We start from the raw sequence: 15331 nt of genomic DNA on the forward strand, positions 1-15331 counted from the left end.
TGTTGACAAAACATCTTTAAGATGGAGCTTTATTCTTCTTCATAAAAAATGGAGCTTGCTTTTATTCTTCTTCATAAAAAATAGAGCTTTACTTTTACTGTTTCGTGACAACTATTACTGTGTTTCAATCTCAATCTCAAGCAATAAGTTGGATTCAGCTATATGAATTTCGTCGTCATTTTTTAAAATTTTCCAAGATTTCAGTACTTTGTTGAAGAAATCCTCCAGAATGGTTTTTCAGTTGATTAGAGAAGAAGATTTGGTTGAGTTAAATCGGGACATCGATTTCTGCTTTTTTTTATACCCAAGTGTGTGACTTGGGAATTCCTCTGTTTAGGCTAGTACCTAATTAGTTGTAATTTTTAATTTTACATATTGTTGTGTACATAGTCAATATGACATTTCATATATTATAACTGAAGCAGTAAAAGGTAATCATGTTTGCTTTATTATTTCCAAGCTAAAACATTCTACATTTGTAAGATTACCTGTTATTTTATAGATTAGCTTCAACAAAAGGTATTCATGTTATTAACTCAAATTCCTCAAAAGGAAATAGGTCCACACAGGATCTTAAGAATGGGGGTCTGGTTCTGATATAAATCTTTGTTTACTTGAAGTTGTGGTTTGAGACATTGGTGGTTAACTTGCTTGGTCAAGTTGTTGAGTGAGCGACTTCTTACTCAAAATGTTATTTGACTAATTTAGCCAACTCTTAGTTCTGGTCAAAACAAGAGGAAAACAGAATCAAATGTGTTGCTATTTTTCTCTATTATTCAGGAAATTTGCTTAAGCGCATTCTAGGTAATTCCTAAGTGGAAATTTGTCTTAAGTTGTAATTTACTCTATATGATGTCAAACTAAATTCAGATCATGAGAGATTTGCCGAACCACACAGAATTGCATGGCTTCACGTTTGTCACATTGAATTTCACTTCTTTAATAAAGCATGAATTAGAATAGATCTAAACTCTGTTTAGTGTAGGTAGGTAAAAGGAGTAGTGTGAATGTTCTCTTGCCCTTAAAAGAATATTTTTATGAGGGGGTCTAGACTTTCACCTTCATGTTTCTGAGTTCTTCTGGAATATTTCATGGTCAATAAAATATTATGAACTTTAGATACAAGCTACGGAAACTTTGCAATTCATTTGTATCTGCTTCACTTCTAATTTGCAGTTGATTTTTCTCTCTCTACTGTGTACTGACTCACCTAAAGATCTTCCCTTTCTGAGTTCTACTAGACAGGTAAATTTTGTCTTGGTTTCTTTCTATTAATACTATTCTTGTTTTCTCTGTTTTTTTTGGTTATTTCTTAGTTTTATTTCTTTTCCTAATCGATTTCGTGCATTTAGGGATAATTCTCTTTCAACTTCGCTGCTCTCAAGTGTCGTCTACTCTCTTTGGTGAGTTTTTCAACATTCTTTTTCTTCTTCGCTCTTTCAATATATATGGGATCTCTCTGCCTGTGGAGTAGCATCTGTTGAGCTCTTTGTCCTCATCTGCCATTGTGCAGATGGAGCCATGATCTGAGTCATCTTCACCTGACCAACTGAAATGTTCAAATAACAACACAAGGAACTTTAGCACCAAATTAGGAGTTTAAAATCCTATCAAACTAATATATACTCATCAGATAAACTAAATAACAGGATTTTACTTTTGTTGGTTCATTGTGCCCTATAACAGATCCTTCCACTGGGTGTGCATATGGTGTTTCCAATTACTAGTCTAAAGAGCTCGAAACCGCATCTGCAAATCAGCTTCCCAAGTGAGTGAAATGCTGAAATTTCAAGCTATCGTATGTTCAACCTTGCTTCTGTTCTTCTAGTTGGGTGCTTTACTAAATTTTGTAGTAGCTCTTAGTCTATTGTATTTGGGTGAAGATGCATTTTAACTTTTCTTGCCTCTTCCATGAATGTTTTACTTTTCATATGCTTGACAAAGTACACATTTTTAACATAAAGTTACTTCTTAATTTGAATATCTTGGCATAAGTTAATGATTTGAAAGAGAGTGATATGCAGTTAAATCTCATTTTAAAAATGTATAACTGTGTTATTTTGCACAGTTAAGAAATGGAGGGGCAGATGCAAGGTGATAACAGTTCTAGATCATTATCAAGATCTTTTCCTTCTGTTTTTTATTAATTAACATATGTTTCACCTTTGTATTTGTACTCAAAGGTTGTACCCTTTATCAGAATGGTTATAGAAAAATTGTTAGGCCAAGAGGATTGCCTATTCTTGTTGCTGTAGAGCAGCACCTATTCAAAACACTAACAGGGTGGTAAACAGATTTTTGTTTGCTTTTTGGATCAAATGCTAGAACTAATTTCTAAGCTTTGAAATGGTTGAGTTTCATAAAATACCTTCTAATGAAATGACTATATCAAAGCAATATGAGTTGCATATGCGTTATTATCTACTCTGAGCTCCTGTTTGCCTATGACCCTTTTGCCTTACATATTTAAATAGAAAGACTAATCATATTACAACTAATGTTATTTGTCATGATTTCAGGTTTTAAACCAAAGAGAAAATAATAGTAGATTTTACTTTTCTACGCAAAATCCTTATTACAGAGAAATACTTAACAAACCAAATTCACGGAAAAGCATCTTGGGAAGTTACCTGTATATGCTATTTTTTTCTTTTACTATCAAAATCTATTAATAAAATTATTTTCGTTCTTTGAACACCAGATATGTTTCAGTAAGTTTCTTAACGCACGGTAAAATTTAGCTTAAATATCTCGCTTACTCTGTTATTGATTACCAGATAGAGGTTCCATAGCTGACAAGATAGCATAGTGTGAGTTAACAGCTTGAGATAAGAATCATTTATTTTGTATTCTGGTGATGGATATATTAATTGTTGGAAGGTACATCAATTAATGATAATACTAGAAGGGAAATGTGGTCAATGTTCCTTGTAATAGGTATAACTGAATATGTTTCTGGATCTTTTGGCTGCATATACCATTTTATGTTCAAAACTTAATATTACTCATTCCACTAGGCTTACAGTGGAAATTCAGTGTATGTCCTGAATTTCTTGAAAGACATTCACTTCCCATAGTTCTGTGTGGTTGAGTTGACCTTTCCTTTTTATATGCTTTCCTTTAGCACTTGACTTATGATTAACCCTTTTTTGTATACTTGTGTATATTACTGTTATTATTTATTTTTTTAATAGTAAGGATATAGTACTTCAACAATGGGGAAATAAAGATGCTCAAGGAGCATGTTGAAGACATTGGAGTAACTTGAAGATATTGAAATAGTTTGAAGACGTGGTCCTTTGCATTTTTTTCTAAAATACCAGAGGATAATGTTATTCGACAAGTAGGAGTTCAAACATATTTGACGTTCTCTTTTCTAGGTGTATGTGCAATGACAAATGTATTATGGAGCATTATATAATTTGTTCCAAAATATTTGGTAATGAAACTTTCTATATAGTTTTATTTAAGAGTATCTGTGGTGTTCATTATAATGAAAATGCTATTGGAAAATTAGTAGGAATAACGTTCGCAATTGCATTATTATTTTTTAACTTTTTTATAAAAAAGAGTTTTCAATGTCGACCCTGGTTGCCATAAAAAGAAAATCCTTCTGTGGCAATGAGAATATCGCCACTGGATGTCTTTTGTAGCGACTATACTTGCCACTATATGTCATTGTTTAGTAGCGGCCCACCTAAATTCAATTTTATGTAACATGTTTTTGACGCGACCTCAGTCGCTACAAAATGTGTGCTATTTGTGGCGACCCCCAAGACTCGTCACAATAAACATTCAGTAATGCTAATACTTGGAGCGAGCCCAAAGTCGCTGCAAAAAACATATAATGGAGACTTTATCACCATTTGTGGCGACTTTAGTTGCCACAAAAAGACCAAATTCTTGTAGTGTCTACCCCCGCCCCGACCTCTGACGGCTCTCACAGGGGATGCAGGTGTCTGATCATCTCTGGTAATACATGTCCTCACCATCTGTGAGAGAATAGAAGACAGAAATTTAGAATGGTGATGTCAAAATATTGCACGACAAGGAAATCAAATGAAGTGGAATTTTCCTAACAGTTACATAGCCTCTCGTAGATAAGTACAGACGTCTCCATACCGATCAGTGAGACTCTAATAAACCAGCTTGTAATCCATGACTCCTATGAACCTATAGCTCTAATACCAACTTGTCACGCCCCTGGTTCGCCCTCCGTGAACCATCGTGATGGCACCTAGTCTCTACGGCTAGGTAAGCCTAAACTTGCAGAAGATAACCAAAACTTATGGAAGCAAAACAATTTAAAAACAGAAATAAGGCAAATAACAGTGTTAAATGTGTCGCTCGGCATACACCATATTTATATAGATCTCAAAACCAAGATCTAAATCTAAGACCCGGAAACCCACGAATCATAAGCTAAGAAAAAGAAATACTACATAGCTCTAACTCCGGAATTTGTCTAATAAGAACAGAAAGTACAGAAGGGCTAAATACTAAAAGGCAAGAATAGAAAGGGACTCCTTGGTCTGCGGACGCGGCAGATGTACCTCGAAGTCTCTAAGTAGTCGCTTCCCTCAAGGATGGTAGACCTGAGTAGAAGTACCTGGATCTGCACATGAAAAATATACGCAGAAGAGGCATGAGTACACCATAGCTGTACTCAGTAAGTGCCAAGCCTAACCTCGGTTGGGTAGTGACGAGAAAGGTCAGGGCCCTACTGAGGTTAAATACAATATAAGGGTTAACAGTGTGGAATAAAACAATATATATAAGTGCAACAGTAAGAAATAACATAGAATTAACAGAACAATAACAACTAGAACAGAGACAAAACAAGCCACGAAAGGAAATACAGCTCAACACAAAGATAACAATCGAGCATCTCCCAGGATACCGTCCTGTAGTCCCAATTACAACTGTCCAGTGGATCTCCCGGGATACCATCCCGTAGTCCATCATATATATATCCGAAGGATCTCCCGGGAACCCGTCCCGTAGTCCAAGCATCAGTGCGCGGGGATCGACCAGAATTTCTATCCGTAGTCCCAAATGTAAATACCCAATACTAGGGGAATCTACTGGGTGCATTCCCAGAGTTCCATGTGCAGGGTGATCTATCGAGAATCTAACATGCAGTCCCATAGTAAATAGACAAAAGGGAGCTATCGGAATCCCACATCCGTAGTCCCAATAAAAATACACAGCATCCGCAAGAAAATATGTAGAGAAGGGAAATTTCATGTTAAGGCAACAAATAATTCTAGCCTAGCATGCTGCACAGAGTTTAGGTAAACAGATTGAATAATTAAAGCAATTAAATCACTTATACATGTTTTCCTAAGCTAATAACGGGCTTAATAGTACAATTAATAAAAGTAGGAGAAGGAACATACTAATAAATACTTAAAGAAAATCAGATATCCAAAAAATTGCATAAGTACGCACTCGTCACCTCACGTACATGGCATTTCAATTACCACATATATCAATCCTAAGGGGAAGGTCCCACACACAAGGTTAGACAAGCCACTTACCTCGAACCGGCTCAAAATCAACCCAACACCATGTCTTTGCCACGAGTACTCAATTCCAAATGGCCCAAATCTATTCAATTCAATTGCATAATGTAAATAACACTTCAAGTAACTAATTCTACAATTAAATCTAAGCTAATACCAAAATTATATAAAATGACCAAAATGCCCCTCGGGCCAACATCCTGGAATCATGTAAAATTTACATTTTTAGAATCCTCATACCCTCACGAGTCTAACCATACCAAAATTATCCAATTCCGATAACATTTGGTCCTTCAAATCATCTTTTTACATTTTCGAAAGATATCACAAATTTTCTTCCCAAATTCCATCTCAAATCAAGAATTAAATGATGAATTCAATGATGGATTCTTGTACTCTAGCCAATTTGAGTTAAAATCACTCACCTTGATGAATTTCCTGAAAAACCTTCGAAAAATCGCCAAAATCCGAGCTCTCTAGGTCAAAATATGAAATAAAACCAGAAACCTCGTACTTATAGAGCACCCCCCGGATTTCCACCACTGCGGACCGCACAAAAACGAGTGTTGTCCGCACAGGTTTTGACTGCAGTGACAAGCTTTAGTATTTTGACCATAACTTTCTCAACAGATTTGCAAATTGTGATCACTTTATCTTTCTGGAAACTAGACACGAAGGTCTACAACTTTCATTTTTGAATCATCCCAAAATTTCTTGTAGATCAAAAGATATGAGCTTCTGAAGTTGGACCAGTGAAATTTTCCTCAGCGCGGACCGCACTGCATTTTGTGTGGCTGCACAGCCCCCACCGCGGACGCACTAGATTTTATGCGGACCGCACTGGTGGGTTCCGAGACCTGCAACTCTTTTGGACCTGCAACAACTATAATTTTCGGCCTAAAACATCCCGGAACCTACCCGGAACTCACCCGAGTCCCCGAGACTTCAAACCAATTATACCAACACATCCCATGACATCGTTCAAATTTGTTCAAAATTTAGAAATGCTCACAATAACATCAAATCACCAATTTAACATAGGATTCAAGCCTAAGAACTCAAAGAACTCTTAACTTATGCTTCAGATCAAAAAGTCTATCAAATCTCGTCTGAATGACCTGAAATTTTGCAAGCACGTCACATTCAACACTATGGAACTACTCCAATTCTCGATATTCCATTCCGTCCCTTAGATCAAAATCTCACTATCGGACCAGAAACTTCAAAAATGCAACTCTCTCCATTTCAAGCCTAAATTAGCTACAGACCTCTAAAACATAATCCAATCACGCCCCTAAGCCCGAAATCACCCAACAAAGCTAACGGAACCATAACCCCCATCTATTATGACCCTAGTGATGAATTTGTTTACAAATTATACTGTTATATGCAATGCCCTATTGTGACTCAATCCTTCAGATAGTAGTTCATCCTTGTGGAAGGTGATCTTGTGACTCCTATGCACCTCAGAATTTTGTAGTAGCGACAAGATGTATATCTGGGCGGGATTCCTGTTCAAATGATTGATGATAGAGTATTCCCTTGCATGTACTATCCTCCAAAACTCATCTGGACCAGTTTTAATGACGGGTTGTTTAGTAGTAGCTTCCTTGCTTGTTCCTCCCAAATTTTCGTGTATAGATCCTTCCAGTTCTGGTCATCCCCTGTGCGGCACCAAATTCTTCCACCTTTGTTTTTCCCTTTCTCCTAGCTTCGGCAACGTAATCCCAAGATATGATATTGGACTTAAAAGGAGGTGTGGTTGCTACTCTCACTGTGAAAGGGTGGTCATATCTACCTCAAATGGAATAGATGTGGCTGCAGTTGGGGTTACTTCTACCTCAAATGGAACTGATGCGGTTACCTCAACCTCAACTGGCGGCTGTACCTGGACCACAGTAGGATTGAGCGTGACTGGGGGCTTCTTAGGATCGTCACCCTCTTTGATAAGTCCAATTGATCCCTCAGAATCCCACTCCTAGTCAGTTTCTATCGCATTGATCCATTCGCCCCTATGATCTGGAAGAGTATTATTGCGAATGTTAGGTGCAACTTCCTTAACTTGTATGACCTTATTATCAATCAATATCTCGATCTATCTTTATGTTCTACACTCGTCAATAGTGTGCCCTTTCATACCGGTATGATGATGAATTCTCCATCGCCACAGCAGGAATATGGGTGACATAACCAGTAGCCTCAACCTTTCGTATAGCTGGTCGATGGGTTCAGCAATGGCGGTGTACTGTCTAGGTAGTTTTCAATCAAAATTAGGTCTAGTTTTTTGATAGCTTTGACGGGTTGGAGGCGAATGGTAATGGACTAGGTGGGTGTTATAAGTTTGATAGGTGGTGGAAGGTTGAGAATGTCTGGGAGGTGAGGGTTGGTATGTAGGTGGAGGTGGTTGTTATGTGAGTGGAGATTTTATGCCTTGGGCCACCATTACTACCCCTACTTCTTTCTTCTTCGATATACCACCTGATTGCAATGCTTTGTTCGTGGCCTACAGTGCCTCAAAATTTGTCACCATCCCGCTTTTAATACCCTCTTCAATCCTTTCTGCGAGTTTAATGATATCGGAGAACTTATGGTTCTCAATAACCATTAGCTTTTCATTATACTGTGGGTCATGTGGCCTCCCAAAGAACTTGTTCATCTGTTCCTTGTCTAATGTTGGTCTGACCTTGGTTGATTCCGACTTCTACAAAGTAGCATATACGTGGAAAGTCTCAGTTGGCTTCTTTTTTAGGTTCTGGATTTAGAAGATATCTGGTGCATTCTCCGTATTAAACCTGAACCCGTCCATAAAATCTGATGTCATGCTCACCCAACTGGCCCATTTCTTAGGATTATAGCTTATGTACCAGGACAGGGCATCTCCGATAAGACTTCACATGAAGAGCTTCATTCGAATCCTTTCATATTTTTCGACACCAACGAGCTTGTCACAATAAGTTCTTAGATGAATGTTGGGATCACCGGTTCCATCAAACATTTCGAACATGAGAGGTTTGTAACCCTCCGGCTGTTCCATATCTAGTTGTACGCATAAATCCTCATAGTTCAGACCATCTATACCTTTACCTTGTTCAACACCCTAAACTCGACTTGTCAACTTCTTAAGCTCATCGGCCATGTTCTTGATGGGCAGGTCCTTCTCAGTGGATTTTGGTGTATAAGAGTGTCACGCCCAAACCTTGGGAGGCGTGGCTGGCACCCGGTGCCGCACTGGCACGAGAGAATAACTATGTAACTTATTCATTTCTTTTGTAAATATCATGGGCCAACATGGCCACAACTCGTAATGTACAATTGTAAGTGGGCAAATGTTATATCCATGAACCTTCGTTCATAAAACATGAATACATATGGGTCGTAAAGGCCTCTGACATACTGTTCATAATAAACTAGTGTCTGCAAAGCCTCTAAGATTATTCTACATAAAATAGGACAGGGTACCAACCTACCCATAAGTCTATAGCAAAACTCTGACACGATGACTCATAAACTCGGCTGCACTCCGAATAAAGTGGAGTCTTACCGATCCTTCGCTGAAGCAAATCTCGTCAACTATGAGGGCTCGTCTAACTGATTATCTATACCTGCAAGCATAGATGCAGCGTCCCCAACAAAAGGACGTCAGTACGAATAATGTACTGAGTATGTAAGGTTGAACTGGAATATAACAATAAGTCAACATTAATTAATGACATATAAGAATCAACCCGCATCTCTGAAACGCCACCGTATATTCATACTTGCATATACAATGTTTCGCTTTGAGACTATTATTCATATCGTATGATGCATTACTGCCCAACTGATCAGTGGTAACTGCCCGGCCGACCGTAGCGCGGTGGTGAATATGTAACTGCCCAACCGGCCATAGCTCGGTGGTGAATACGTAACTGCCTAACCGGCCGTAGCTCGATGGTTAATATGTAACTGCCCAACCGTCCGTAACTCGGTGTTAAATGTGTAACTGCCCAACCGATCGTAGCTCAGTGGTAAATTAATATGCATGTCTGCCCAACCAACGGTAAATAATGATACGTAACTGCCTAACCAGTGGTTACTGCCCGACCGGCCATAGCATGGTGGTAAATACATGAAGATGCATGTACATACATTACTATATTATAAACATTAACTTCTCCATCATATACCATACATAACTTCATTCAACATTTTAGTCATATACCTCAATAGGGACTTAGGAACATACTTAGACATGCTTGAATATCATTTTATAGGAATGAATAATATATATATATCCTTAACTACGAAGGGTAGAACCACTTATGGAATAGCAATACGTTTACGTATCGTTACTTGGATCACGCCAAAAGAAAGAACGGATAACTTTAACATACCTGAGTCGATTTTCTTGACAATCCCTCTCCTCGAACTATTCAAAGACAGTGCATATATTCTTTTGGACATGGATAGCATAGCTCAAACTCTATCAACTACCTCAAAAGTTGAACCTTACAAAAAGGGAAAACAACATAAATGGCGCAAGGACAATTCCTAACAAATATTTAAAATAAAAAACACATCTCTCTTACATGTAAAACAAAGATACTTAATAAGAGAAAGAGTTGTAACTATAAAAGAAACTTGTGGCGTCATAATTAACTTCACTTGTATTTGACAAGAATAGAAAGAAGATAATATTAGTACTGAGATGAGGCAAAATAAGTTTCACGGTTCTTTTTTCAAAGACAAGGCCTCGTTAACATGAAAAGGATCTGCAACTCAACATAAACTCCATCTTTGGCAACAAGAACCGACTATATATTATTCTCAGAAGTTTATCTAGTGCACCAAGTGATATCTTTAAGTGATAAAACAAATAAACTTCCCATAACAGTGAATCATTTTTACATCATTAGTATCTTCGCAAGCTCGTCCCTATGCAACACTCTTTCTACTATAAACATGTTATATGGATAATGACAGAGCAGGCACTCTAATGAAGCTCGTCCCTGTATAATCTATCTCTCGTATGAATAATTTTAAACAGGGAAATTTATCTAAGATCAGTGGCAAATCATTACGTCGTTGTCTTTCCACCTAATTATATGTAAACAGCATGCAACAACTGCCATTACTTTGGTAATAAGCAGACACCATTGAAGAAAAATGTTTGCTTGCCTTTTTTTCCAAAAACAAATCTTGGCAAAAATGCAAATAAACATATTTAACCTCCCCTCCAAGGTAAGGAAATATCTTGCAAAAGATTTTGAAAAACATTTATAGGGATATTTGAATAAATATTTCAATACTCTCATGAAAAAAAACTCCACATCCTTGAAATTTCACGTTATGAATGAAAATAATTCTTATGTCTATAAGTCATAAGGATTCTCTTTCTAAAATGATATGTAACTTAGGTCATAACACTTTTCCTAGTCATGCCACCTAGACTAAAACTATTAAGAGTCATTAGTTTGAAGAAAGAGTGGCTGCCACGTGGGGGTAGGGAGGGTTAGTCTTATCCACCTATAACTTATTAATTAATTAGGTAATGCCCCGTTACACGGTAATTAACCAATTACCCGCATAATTAAGAATTATCTCAATTTACTTAAAATACTATTATTTTAACACACTTTATACATCATACTAATATGGTCATGTGGTATATTATTAGCCCATAAATACGATGTATTATAGCTTGGATTGTATTTTATTCCAAATTGTCAAAATTCGACACAACTCATTTTCTCCGATTTGTTTACCCTCTCACCTCCACGAATTTACTTATAACTTGTTTTTAATACCATAAATACTTACAATCTCGAAAAAAGTCTTGTCCTTATCCTAAAGTACTACTATTAAATAATAAAATATTAATAAATCATGGTACCATATAAAATCAATACATCCACCATTATTTTATTAAAACATCCATATAAAAATACGTATATTTTCTCAACTTCTAATTTTTCCAATCTCATATAAAGAGTACAAATTTTCATAGGCTTAATTCTTAAAATAGTAAAAAGATGATCTTCTTTTCTTGTAAAAAAAATAATTCATATCTTTACAATAAAGAAAATCTCATAAACATTTCTCATATTATATGTATAATTTAAAACATATTCGAAAGAAGTAATATTAATAATTATATAGAGATTATATATATATATATATATATATTTAAATTTTACAGAAACGTTCCACTCGAAATATCACATCAAACATATATAACAGTGTCAATGTTGTTAAATTTACGGGTTTTAACATCCTTCCTCCCTTTAGAACATTCGTCCTCGAATGTTAACTCTTAGAGGTTATCAAAATTTTAACTAGGGTCTTCTCTGTGACTACACTAAAATCCAATCTCTCTCTAAAGTTTCGACTATTCACAACCTTTTCAATTTGAGTATCTCGTATCTTTTTAACTTTTACTTTACTTATTTTTTAATCTCGCATCGTATCTTCTGTTCCTTTCATAACCTCCCTTCAACATAGATAGAAATTACATCTACGCCTTAAAGTTCTATTGCTATAGCACCTCTGGTGCATACAAAATTCGGTGGAAGCTTTATACTGAAATCTTACGACTTAGCTCTATGGCACGATCTGGAAACAAAAGAAGAGTAACATCCCCTAAATGCCCTATAGCCTCTCAATTATAAATCTGGCGCGTAACACACCCATAAGTGAGACGCTACTAGGCACGACTTTGTAGAATCTCTAAGACAGAACTGCTCTGATACCACCTTGTCACGCCCAAACCTTAGGAGGCATGGCTGGCATCTGGTGCCGCACTGGCCCGAGCGAACCACTCTGTAACTCATTCATTTCTTTTGTAACTATAATGGGCCAACATGACCACAACTCGTAACGTACAATTGTAAGTGGGCAAATGTTATATCCATGAAATTTTGTTCATAAAACATGAATACATATGGACCGTAAAGGCCTTTGACATACTATATATAATAAACTAGTGTCAACAAAGCCTCTAAGATTATTTGACATAAAATAGGACAGGGTACCGGCCTACCCATAAGTCTGTAGCAAAACTCTGACACGATGACTCATAAACTCGGCTGCACTCCGAATAAGGTGGAGTCTTACTGATCCTTTGCTGAAGCAAATCTCGTCAACTATGAGGGCTCGTCTAACTCATTATCTATACCTGCAGGCACGAATGCAGCGTCCCAACAAAAGGACGTCAGTACGAATAATATACTTAATATGTAAGGCAGAACTGAAATATAATAATAAGTCAACATTAATTAATGACATATAAGAATCAACCTGCATCTCTGAAGCGCCACCATATATTCATACTTGCATATATAATGCTTCGCTTTGAGACTATTATTCATATCGTATGATGCATGACTACCCAACTGATCAGTGATAACTGCCCGATTGGTCGTAGCGCGGTGGTAAATGCATGACTGCCCGACCGACCGTAGCTCGGTGGTGAATATGTAACTGCCCAACCGGCCGTAGCTCGGTGGTAAATGTGTAACTACCTAACTAGCCGTAGCTTGGTGGTAAATTAATATGCATGTCTGCCCAACCGACGATAAATAATGATATATAACTGTCCAACCAGTGGTAACTACCCGACCGGCCGTAGCACGGTGGTAAATACATGAAGATGCATGTACATGTATCACTATATTATATATTATAAATATTAACTTCTCCATCATATACCATACACAACTTCATTTAACATTTTAATAATATACCTCAATAGGGACTTAGGAACATATTTAGACATTCTTGAATATCATTTTATGGGAATAAATAATGTAGATTTCCTTAACTACTAAGGGTAGAACCACTTATGGAATATCATTACGTTTACGTATCGTTACTTGGATTATTCCAAAAGAAAGAATGGATAGCCTTAACATACCTGATTCGATTTTTTCGACAAACCCTCTCCTCGAACTATTCGAAGACAGTGCATATATTCTTTTGGACTTGGACAGTATAGCTCAAACTCTATCAACTACCTAAAAATTTGAACCTTACAAAAAGGGAAAAACTGCAAAAATGGCGCAAGGACAATTCCTAACAAATATTTAAAATAAAATACACATCTCTCTTCCATGTAAAACAACGATACTTAATAAGAGAAAGAGTTGTAACTATAAAAGAAATATGTGGCATCATATTTAACTTTACTTGTATTCGACAAGAATAGAAAGAAGATAATAGTAGTACTGAGATGAGGCAAAATAAGTTCCACGGTTCTTTTTTGTCAAAGACGAGGCCTCGTTTACATAAAAAGGATCTGCAACTCAACATAAACTCCATCTTTTGCAACAAGAAATGACTATATATTATTCTCAAAAGTTTATCTAGTGCACCAAGTGATATCTTTAAGTGATAAAACAAATAAACTTCCCATAACAGTGAATCATTTTTACATCATTAGTATTTTCACAAGCTCATCCCTATGCAACATGTGAAATGGATAATGACAGAGCAGGCACTCTAATGAAGCTCGTCTCTAAAATCTATCTCTCGTATGAATAACTTTAAACAGGGAATTTATCTAAGATCAGTGGCAAATCTTTACGTCCTTGTTTTTCCACCTAATTTTATGTAAACGCCATGCAACATCTGCCATTACTTTGGCAATAAGTAGACACCATTGGAGAAAAATGTTTGCTTGCCTTTTTTCCAAAAAAAAAAAGTCTTGGCAAAAATGCAAATAAACATATTTAACCTCCCCTCCAAGGTAAGGAAATATCTTGCAAAACTATTAAGAGTCATTAGTTTGAAGAAAGAGTGGCTTCCACGTGGGGTAGGGAGGGTTAGTCTTATCCATCCATAACTCATTAATTAATTAGGTAATGACCCGTTACCTGATAATTAACCAATCATCCGCATAATTAAGAATTATCTCAATTTACTTAAAATACTACTTATTTTAACTCACTTTATCCATCATACTAACATGGTCATGTGGTATATTATTAGCCCATAAATATGAGGTATTATAGCTTGGATCGTATTTTATTCCAAATTATCAAAGTTCGACGCAACTCATTTTCTCTGATTTCCTTACCCTCTCACCTCCACGAATTTATTTATAACTTCTTTGTAATACCATAAATACACTTACAATCTGGAAAAGAGTCTTGTCCTTATCCTATAGTACAACTATTAAATATTAAAATACTAATAAATCATGGTACCATATAAAATCAATACATACACCATTATTTTATTAAAACATCGATATAAAATACGTATATTTTCTCAACTTCTAATTTTCCCAATCTCATATAAAGAGTACGCATTTTTATAGGCTTAATTCTTAAAATAGTAAAAAGATGATCTTCTTTTCTTGTGGAAAAAATAATTCATATCTTTACAATATAGAAAATATCATAAACATTTCTCATATTATGTGAATAATTTAAAACATATTCGAAAGTAGTAATATTAATAACTATATAAAATCATATTTTTCAAATTATTATTATATTATTTTTAATTTTTTTTTACAAAAACATTCCACTCAAAATACCACATCAAACATATATAACGGTGTCAATGTTGTTAAATTTACGGGGTGTAACAAGGAGATTGGTTGAGCAGAGTGAGGTAGGGTTTCCACGTATATGGGGTTGTTTTGTTGGGTTCCAGGGATTTTTGTGTAGTAGTGGTCATTGGTCGAGTTTTGAGGATCGGAAATGAGTTTTGGTGTGTTCTGAGGAGTGTGATAGGTAGTGGTTTGTGGGTACTAGGTTGGTTAATGATGGTGTTGTGGAAGAGTTGGTACCGGTAGAGGATTGGGGTTTTGAGGCGGTGTGGCG

At 36.3% G+C, this 15331-nt stretch overlaps 2 long non-coding RNA genes across 2 annotated transcripts; one reads left to right on the top strand and one right to left on the bottom strand.

The window, feature by feature from the left end:
- The first annotated feature begins 1055 nt into the window (after positions 1-1055).
- Positions 1056-3385, top strand: LOC107832593 (uncharacterized). The gene is made up of 3 exons (XR_001658599.2): positions 1056-1245; positions 1353-1403; positions 1687-3385. It is a non-coding gene; the product is annotated as an uncharacterized LOC107832593 (long non-coding RNA).
- Positions 3386-4339: 954 nt separating this feature from the next.
- On the bottom strand, positions 4340-10877 carry LOC142182701 (uncharacterized). The gene is made up of 3 exons (XR_012711661.1): positions 9899-10877; positions 5541-5610; positions 4340-4615 (listed from the first exon to the last, which is right to left on the bottom strand). It is a non-coding gene; the product is annotated as an uncharacterized LOC142182701 (long non-coding RNA).
- Positions 10878-15331: the final 4454 nt, after the last annotated feature.

This window comes from Nicotiana tabacum, chromosome 7, assembly GCF_000715075.1.
Source record: "Nicotiana tabacum cultivar K326 chromosome 7, ASM71507v2, whole genome shotgun sequence".
In the NCBI taxonomy this organism is placed as follows: Eukaryota; Viridiplantae; Streptophyta; class Magnoliopsida; order Solanales; family Solanaceae; genus Nicotiana; species Nicotiana tabacum.